The sequence below is a fragment of the Calonectris borealis genome, chromosome 15, assembly GCF_964195595.1.
Source record: "Calonectris borealis chromosome 15, bCalBor7.hap1.2, whole genome shotgun sequence".
NCBI lineage: Eukaryota > Metazoa > Chordata > Aves > Procellariiformes > Procellariidae > Calonectris > Calonectris borealis.
Window position 1 is genome coordinate 17,328,359 of NC_134326.1, and position 9,964 is coordinate 17,338,322.

The following is a 9,964-nucleotide window of genomic DNA, read 5'->3' on the forward strand; positions in this document are numbered from 1 at the left end:
TCAGTCTCCCGGCTGAAACTATGGAGACGTTAGAGCACCTGTGTCTCCACTTTTTCTAGGGAGTCACTCCGGTGGGACTATTGCACCTCCAGGACGCCGTGTCCTGCAGGCTGGCTGCCCTCGCGCAGGCTGTGCGAGATGGCTCTCCAGCAGGACCGACATCCCGCGCGGGTCTGGCGATGGGCTCCTGAGAAGTGCCTTTTGGCAGCGGTGGTGGGGTGGTTCTTGTTTCTGGGTCCCTCTGGGTTCTCCACTTGAAATAACAACAGGGAATAGCGTGAGCAAGCGAGAGGAGCTTCTCTCCATTACCCCTCGCCTTGTGTGCTCTGGAGACATCCTCCTCGCCCCGTCCTTCATCCCACCACGCAACCCAGTGCCCAGGCAGCCGACCCTGTGGACATCAGGGACCCCGTGCCCCCCGCCAGCGCTGCAGGGGCCCCGGGCTGTGGTTAAACGAATCCTACAGCACTGTCATGGACAGTGTGTGTGCTAGGAGAGGGCACGGGCACGGCAGCGCTTCCTGGGGGGCTATAAAACGCCTCTGCTACTCTGCATCTTGCGAGTGGATGCCACACGCCTCCTCCTCTGGGGAAGAGGGACCTGTCAGGCTGTTTTTAGCTCCTGGAGGGCAGGGAGAGGGGGTGCCACTTACAAGCTGCTACAAATTATAGATCTGAAGCTAACAGCTTGTCCTCCTACCCACCCACAAACACAGCGCCCGGTGTTGCCGCTGAAGGAGGGCAAACGGCAGGTCCTGCCTGTGCCTCCGGACCCCAAGGGCCAGGAGGGGGAGCGGTGCCCCCCCACAGCTCGGGGTCACCTCCTCTGCCGCTCAGCTCCCCTGCGGACAGCACGCCATCGGCCGTGCACAGCTGCAGCGGTGGGTTTTGTACACATGGTCTAATGCTAATTTAGAGAAGCCTGCACATTTTGTAAATATATTGCGTTTGCTTGAAGACATAATTAGGCCAGCGTGAATCTGCAGAGATGTGCACAGCACGGGGACCTGCAGCCAGCAGAGCAAAAGCCTCCCTAAAATTTTCCATCTCTGAAACCAACCGATGGTCCCCTCCGCTATGTCCCGGTCAGGCAGGCAGGCAGCGGCTGCTGCTCCCTGCTCCCACCACCCCGCTCCTCACCCTCCGGAGGGGCACACAGCAGGGACAAACCCACCGGCACCTGGATATTAAGGCTTGCTTTCACCTTTTTCCCTTTTGTCAGGTATGCATCAGCTGGCGGATAAAAGCCAAACACTGAGACGCCGTCTACACTTATGTAAGAAGAGTGGTTTAGAGAGCTGTTTATTAATCTTACGGAGAGTCAAATGCTGTATTTTGCCCATAACAGCCTTGTACTGTCTTGCTGTTGGGTAACGTGAAGGCTTCAGCCGATTCTGAAGTAGCTGGAGCAGAGTGGTGCCTATCCAGAAATAGAGAAGTATTTTTAAATGAAATTTATTCACTGATTTTCCTTAAGACAGATTGTTATGTGTTTGTTGATGTGTCATTAGAAGTAGCCGGTGGGGGAGCCGGACTGAGCAGCAGCGAGCAGACAGGTACCACCCTCCCTGCGCCCGGGGAGGTCACCCGGACCTCCTCCTCCTCCTCCTCCTCCTGCTGCCGCCTGGTCTCTGCACCAAGGGCTGCGGTGGCAGCCCAAGAGGCGAATGGAGGTGATTAAAGCTGACACCAGGCTTGTGAGATTTTGGGCCAGACCCAGAACAGGCTTTGGCACCGCCAAGTTAGCAGCTGCGAGGTCTGAGCTCGGGCGCCGGGTCCCGTGTGGGTGCAGCTGGCAGGCGACGGGGTGACACTGCCACCCCTCCCGAGGACAGATGCCCTGAACGCCGTCTGCATGGGTGATGGGGCTTCAACAGGAGGAGACAAGAGCCATTCGGCAGGTTGCTGCATGGCCTGGTGTTGGAGTTTCCTCCTGGGGAGGGAAGGGCAGTGGGCAGCTCCTGCTCAAGAAACCGCAGTTGGGACGTTAAGGTGCCTGTGGGAGCGTGGCCCCCCCAGCAGACAGTGCCCCGGGTGCCCCGGCACCAAAGCCGGGCTGGGCTGAAGAGGTCGCTGCTGCCAGCCTCTGCTCCACGCTCCTGCCATGGCTTTGTCTCTCTCTGCTTTCTGGTACATTCAACCTTTTTTCCCTACAGTGCAGTGAAGAACCACAGAACACCAAGCACTAAATCCCGCTTTACTGGGATTTGCCCGATAAGGGCTGAATCTGCAGGGATGCAATTTTCATTTTTTAAGACAAGAAGAAATAAGGGTGTCCAAGTAGCAATAGACCTGAGCACCAGCCTAACAGGCCTTTGAAAGTTGCTTTGAGCGCTTCTCAGCTGTTCTTCACACAGGTCTAACCACAGAAAATGTCAGGCTTCAGTTACCTAATTAAACACAGATGCAAATAACAACACTGCTTGCAACGATACATCACCTTTTAGTGTTCCCAGGTGCTTCTGGTCAACAACGAGTGCCGCAGCCCGGAGCAGGGCCCGTAGCTCAGCTGGAGAAGCAAACCAAGGTTATAAAAACTGCTGCTTTGAGAGCTCTAGCTGCAGGTGTGGAGGGGACAGTTGTGGTACAGGAGGGGGAGCATGGAGGGGGTAAGTCTTTAACAGGCTGCTGCAAATGTACCTCTGCTTTATGGCATTAAGGAGCAATTGGTTCAGCTATTTGCTGCTACTTTGTTTGATCATGTAGTGGTTTGGGGGCTGGCAGTTTGAGTTGCTTTTCTGGCAGCTCCTGCTTGCAGAGCAGTGCTCCTTGTGGAAGGAGGTCTGGAGCGTGGAATCCAGGCTGCTCATGAGCCCAGCGAAGAAGAGCGTAGTGGAAAGGCACAGTGGGGTGGGAGTCGTCATGGTGGAGTCACTCCATGCTGGCAGACTAGTTTCCACCGCTGCCGGCATGTGGGAGCTGTATCTCAGCCATGGTATAGACCAGTGTTCCTTATGCGCTCGCCTCTGATGCGAGGTGGTGTTTATCCAAGAACTGTCCCTTTCCCTTCCACGGCTCCTCTCCCCAGCTGCAGCCACCGTGTGTTTCTGGAGGCTCTGGCTGGGCAGTGCCACCTCTGTGCTGTGGCTGCTGTTGCTGTTCGGTTCTCTACCCAGTGCACGCATGTTCTTCGGAACTCCAGTTTCAGGCTGCGCTGCTGCTCTCAGGAGGAGCCGAGGGAGGTTTGCCTCCGTAGGTAAAACTCAACCCTTGGGAATTTCCCTCTTTGAAGCGCTTTTTCCTGGTTTTTGTTTCTTTGTGACTTCAAGATTTTTATGCTTACTTAGGACTCTTACCTGCCCATGTAAGAGTCTCTAGGGCTAAGGTGGGTGCTAAGTAAGCTGGCTTTCATCAGGGAGCCTGCACACCGCTCCTGGAGGTGCTGGGCGTCCTCCACTCCCACTGACTTCAGCCTCCAGGAATGCATGGCGGGCCCTGCCTTGCGTGTGAGGCGAGACGGCAAAAGGAGATATCTTAGTTTGGTTTCCTAGAAAAATGGAGTTTGATGAACTCACAGTGTATGTGAGGGTGTGTATGTGTAGCTCTGTGTCTGTCTGTGCACCTTCATAACTTGTGAATCCAGTTCAGTGGAGAGTAAAAGAATCCAGAATTTTAAATATCCTGTGGCTTTTGTGAAAACAGGTGGCTGAGCACAAAAGAGGGAAACCCTGTTAGCCCCTTCATGAAGGGAGACAATGCAACATGACTTCACACCTTATTTCAAATCTAATTAGATGCTCATGACTCCCCACAGGAGAGAGATGTTAAATGTGCTCCAGACAAGTGAGGATATTTGCATCGTAACAGACATCAGAGAATCCAACCATGAGCTAAATCCACATGAAATCAGGCTTTCTTTAGCTGTTATATGCATAAACCGACTAGTTTTTATCATGATACCAATGACTTAATTTCTGCTGTGTCCCAGTCCCTTAGCCTATATGGGATGCATTGACAACAGATTTCAGCCCTCTTTGTAACAAGAAGTTTGGATGCAGGATGAGATGCTGAAGAAACCCCATGGTGGGGGGTGCTCACCAAGGGCTGGTGGTGAATGATCAGCATCTGATTGCCAATTGATGCACATGCTCGTTAGCGAGTGAATGGACACCTTGGGGGGAGCAGACTAGCTCTCCTTGGCAGCTAGCACTGAGCAACCTCAGCCCAGAGGAGAGCGGGAGTGCTGGGGCTGCACCCACCAACCCTGCGCAGGAGCAGCATGGGTCTCTTGGCTGCGGGAGCTGGGGCTGTGCTCTGGCTGGGAGGGGAATGCCTGATTCAGCTCCTTTGAATTTCAGCAGGATCCGTGCTTGCCTCTGTATTTCACAGCAGGAACAAGTTGCCTGCCCAATGCTTCAAGGATTTTTATGTAAATCTCTGGCAGAGGATGAAGATGGCCATGGACTTCAGCAATGCTCGGTGCAGGTCAGATGGCTTACCATCACCAAATGGAGACAAAGCTTAGTGCCTCCTGATCTGAACATTAGAGCTTATACTTACATCCAAAGCTGAGCAAATCTTGCAGTGTTTTCCATGATTTTGAAATTGTGCTGTTAAGGTAATTAGTTTCAGGGCTGCTTGCACTGGTACCACCCAATTCAGTTCATGTGTGTTGCTCTTTTGTGCCTGTTTTCTGCTAATGGTATTAAACAAATGCACTGCTATGAATATCTGTAGGAACAAAGAATATTGAAGAGATTGCTTTGAGCAGGAGCTTGGATTAGATACCTCTTGAGGTCACTTCCACCCTGGATTATGTGGTGTTCTTAAATCAAATAATGAACATTTTATAGCTAGCACTGAGCACCATGCGATCTGCATGTTCAGCCAGATCTGGCTGGGGCAACTCATATTTAGAAAATTCTTCAGACTTTTAAAATTGTTCATTTTAAAAAATGATGTGATGTTTAATGTCAGATAAAAGATTACAAATGTTATGAGCTGCTTGCAGAGATAAATGGGAGACAGCTAGAAGCAGACCTTTGCCTGTCTCTTCTTATGTAGACTGGTTTGTAAGGCTCCCAGTATAAAACAATCTCAGCTAAGACTTCCTTGATGCTGCAGAATAGGAAAATACAGAGCAGTAATTTGCAGAATACTTTTGTTTACTAAGGTATACTTCTAGCTGCAGATACCAGTATCTTCTGATACTGTGGGTAAGCAGAGGCATAAGGCTATGGGGTCTTGCAGACCTCATGTCCATGGCCCACATCTTACCTGCATTCTTCTGCAGTATTTGCACCATGTCACTGTCATTTCCCCAGTACAGAGGTGGCCGCACTGAACCGCCACACTCTGCTGCCTGGGGACCACGTGAGGATGAAGCGATGCAGCCTGGTGCGCTGTGCTGCTGTTTGCAGTGATGGTGAGTCTTCTATCAGCTGGAGGCAAAAACCTGGCTCTAAGGAATGCTTTGGGCAACTGTTTCAAGTGCAGACCTTGTCTGATCAAGGTGGCAATCCAGCCCGAGCACTGGAAAGAAGTTTAGCACTTGAAAAGATCTCCTCAACAGGCAGAGCATTGCGTTATTTCTGTTACATGGGAACATAGGACTTTATTTCTGAAACACATCTAAGGTATGCCAAAAGGGAGAATTCTTTTTTCTGCCACATATAAAAGGACTGGTCTGGTCCTGTCCTTTTTACTGCCTTTCCTCAGCATTGCTGTACTTTGTTATTACTGTAACTTTCTTCAATACAAATACATGTGTCATAGGAGTACTTATCGGAAAGAGGAGTGATGAAATATGATTCTTTAAAATGGCATGGTCCCATTTACTGGAATGGAAGCCTTGCTGGAGCAGGCTCGTGTTTCACTACTTCTTCAGCTAAAAATACAAAAGGTTTGACAAACTCAAGTGAAATAAGGGGAGCCAGCAACAGTGAAGGCCCCTAGCTTGAGAGCTTTGAGACCATGCACCAGACGAATGCAGTATGTGCTTGTTCCAGGTCCCAGTCTAATCCCACACACTGTACTGGGGGGCTTCTCTGCAGATAAAGAAACAAGTGCTGCATTCAGGCAACAGCCTCATCCATGCCTTCCTCAGGCTGGTGGGTGAAGTAGCCTGGTCTCAATCATTCCCTTCATCAAGCATCTGCTGTGGCACTATATATGGTACAAGATTCCTATAACCAGCATAACTCCCTAGGCAGTCTTACATCAGTGGGTAAAATGTCTTGTCCCATGTCCAGATCAGGTCACCTCTCCCTGTGTCTGGTCCAGCTGCTGTCAGCCTGGTCACCCATCCTGTCACATCTGGTCCTCCGCAGGCTGGCCCCACCAGCGAGGGAGTGCGGCTGGTGTATGAACATCAGTTTGTGCTGGCAGCAAGCCTGCTTAAAAGGGAAGTTACTTTTTCCTCTTCTTTATTTTATGAGATCAGAAATATAAAGATTTTTTTGACATCCCCCCTCCTCCCTGGGACAAAAGGAGGTCAAGATCGGCTTCTGGCAAGTCTGGTTGCATGACAAGGAGCTATTGTGGCCATTCTGCCTGTTGGGTGGCAACTTCTCTGGCAGGTTAAAGGGAGTGAGTCCTATAGAGCAGATGCTATTATCAGGAGGCTGCACTCAGTCTGTTCAACAATATATGGAAAACCCTCATTTTGTAATGAATGATGAAATCCAAGCACAGGCTGTCAGGCCAGGTGGAGCGGTGCTGCCTTTTGGGAATCCCAGGCTCTGCTCTCTTTGATTGTCACGTAGCACATGGGGAAACGTCCCCGGTTTGCTGGCACCGTGCTGTGAACAACCCTCCCGCCGGCAGCGGCACGAGCCTGCCCGGGCTCCCCGTGGGCAGCGTGGCTGTGGCGAGCAGCACATCCAGCACCACTGCTGCGCCTCCGGCGGGGCCGGGGCGGCGGGAGAGGAGCGGGTCCCTGCGAGGCAGGGACGGCACTGACTGCCCCGCAGAGGAGGGCTGACCAGTTCCCAGGGCACAGAAACACATCTGAAACCTCCTGATGGCGATTCTGCAGCTCGGAGGAAAATGGGAAGTGGTGGAAGGGAGCCTGAAAATCGGACTGAAGAGCAAACACGTGAATAACTTCCAAAGAGTCAAAAACCGGCTCTGGCTTGGACAAACCCCCTGTTCCTGTGCTGGGGCTCTGACTCTGACACTCCTTACGTTTGTTTTTCTGCTTTCACAGTGACTTGTGTCAATGCCTGAGCCATTAGCTAACGGGCTTGCTAAATCCAGCAGGCTGAAGACTGAGATTGCTCTCTCTAAGTACACCAGGAGGTAAAAAATATCAAGAGAGAAGAGGTATTAAACTAAATGACAGTATTGGTGCAAGTACAAATGAGTACCAATTGCCTGCGAATAGATTTAGGCTGGAAACTAGAATATTTCTAATCATGCAATGAACTAGCATCTGTTAACGGTCTTTCAGATAAAGCAGCAAGCGCCAAAACATCTGGATGTTCCCGACTGCCAAATTAGCTTATGGAAGGGGTGATGCAGTATTGTGGCAGTGGCAGCACGCCGGCCCCGGTGAGCCGGGAGCCCGGTGTGGTGCAGGCTCCGGTCCTTTGGGGGTTCAGTAACTCACCCCAGGAGAGACGGCTGGTGCACGCCCTGCCTGTGCTGGGGGGTGCTCCGACTGCGCTCCTCTCTCGCAAGGGACAGGTTGTCCCCTGCTGCAGGGAAACCCAGAACAGCAGCAAAAAGAGGAAAGTTTCATTCTTTTGCTAACAGTCAGTTATGGTTAATGTGGCATGTCTGATAGTTCCTCATATGCGCCACCACATTTACCATGGTAAAGCCACTATCTTCCCCGCCATTAAGTCTTGCAACTAGTAACTAATTCTTTCCCTTCTTTCTCTTCATGCATCTAAGAGGTGTCTAAATGCTGGTGAGCTTTTCCTAGCACATATCCAAAATGTAACCTTTTCCTTAGGTTAGCAGCTCCGTTTGCGACTCCATGCAGAATCTTTTCTCTCCTGCTTTTACGTGCTGGCTTCTTCGGCACACACAGAGACCGCTCCAACTCCTTTAAATTATCAGCTAAAATTATCTTCTTGACCTGCTGATCTGAACCTTTCTGCTTGCTACTCCCACACTGAAGCAAGTTTAATGCTTGTGTCCTTGCTTTCAAACTTCTCCCTTGCTCCTTTGCTTCCTTCATATCTGACCTGCCCTCTTATCCATGACCTCTAGCCCTTCTTTGTGGCCCCCAATGCTGGCTCAGGCCCCTTTTTTTGTCTCTTCTCCAGTAGTCACCCACAGATCTGACTTTGTGTGCTCAGAATAATGTGAGCAGTGGGGCAGGACTGAAGCGTTTGGGCATCGCTGCAGCTGAACCCATAATGCTCTTCCCCATCCCGATTCATTGCTTTCGTGAGAAGGAGGATTGTAGTGCTTGCTCTAAGGAAGCAAAACACAACAAAACATTTTCCAGCAAAACTTGCAGGCGGAAACTTGCCTTCAAAGCGTTACAGTCCAGTTCACTACAGCTTTTCTTTCTGTCCTACTTTGTACATACCCTACTTTGTTGCAATAGATCTAAACCAACATGTTATGCTCCTTAGGGCAAGGACTGTCTCTCTTTGTTCTCCAAAGCCTCCAGCACACTTCCAGCAATTACTTCATATTTCCTGACATGGGGAGGAGGGTGAAGAGAGGCCCCATGCTTGAAAGACAGATGTCATTAAAATCCAGTGGAAAAGAGTCTGAAGTAAAACGTAGTGCAGTGATGATCTAGATCATGAAACTTAATGATTTCACTGTTGTATGCAAAATGATTATTGTTGTATTTTTAGCAAGACTTGTGCTAGCTATGGGAAACAAACCCATGCTGACACATGAGAGCAGCGTGAATGCTGCTGTGCTGGCAGGGCTGTAGCAGGAGGCATCACGTTCCTTACAGCCCCTCCATCCTTCACCCGCCGCTCCCCAGCTCTCCCTTGCAGCCGTGCCGCCTGCCCCCAGCATGCCGTAACGCTCCTCGGCTGGAGGGAGCAGGTACGGCTTTGGGGACAGCCTCATAAAACACCGCCTGGAAAGTCCCTTTTGGGATATTTAACGTGGAAAGGTTGGCCTGTTGTTCAGAACAGCTAAGAAATGCAGAAAGGCTGTTCAGAAATCTTTTCTTTGCAAGATTTATCTGTACAGGGACATAAAAACAAGTGCATACATTTCTGAGTGAGGAATCCCTCAGCAAGCCTGAATAGCAGCCTGTGTCTGCCGACCTTGGGTTCACACGCGGAACGTGCGGCTGTAGGACTTTGCGCCTCTGCAAAAGGCTGAATTTCACCCTGACTGCAGCCCCTGTGCTGGCAGCCACGAGCTGTTCGCATAAACAGCAAATCCAGCTGATAGTACTGCAGAGGATGGGATTGTTCTAACGTGAAAATTACAGGGCCAGGGTAGATTTGTTGTGTTTTGACAGCACCTGTAAGTAACTGTAAGGACGGGAGGTCGCTTTGCTCGTCTCACAAGTGCAGATCGTGGCAGTGGTGCTCGCGCTGTGTTGTCTCATTGCTGCTTTGAACTTTGTTTCCTGTTTGATTGTTCCCTTAATCAAAAGAAAATGAACTCCAATTACGGTATCTTACAAAGTACGATTTGTGTCAAATTAAGACCGCTGGTGGAGCTTTGAAAAAGCAGTAATACTGAGGCCTGATTCACACAGGACTTACAAGAGAAAGGGGTGGATCAAGCTTCTCAAGTAAATACAGTAAGAGCCGAGTTTGATTCATGCAAATCAAGGTTTTCATATAATGTGAGATCCTCCTGTTTGAGATAGGATGGGAGACGGCCATGAACATTATAATAGTGTTTTGGAAATGAAAAGGGTGTATCTGTATGTTTATCCAGGCATGTTCATGCATGTTCTCTTGGCGGAATACACATCTTCTACGTGTATTCCAAGCAGCCCAAGGAACCTGCAAAGCAACATCTGTCACGACAGAAACCGCTTTCAGCACATGAAGACTGTTCGGTTGGTTGGACGGTCTATATTGTGT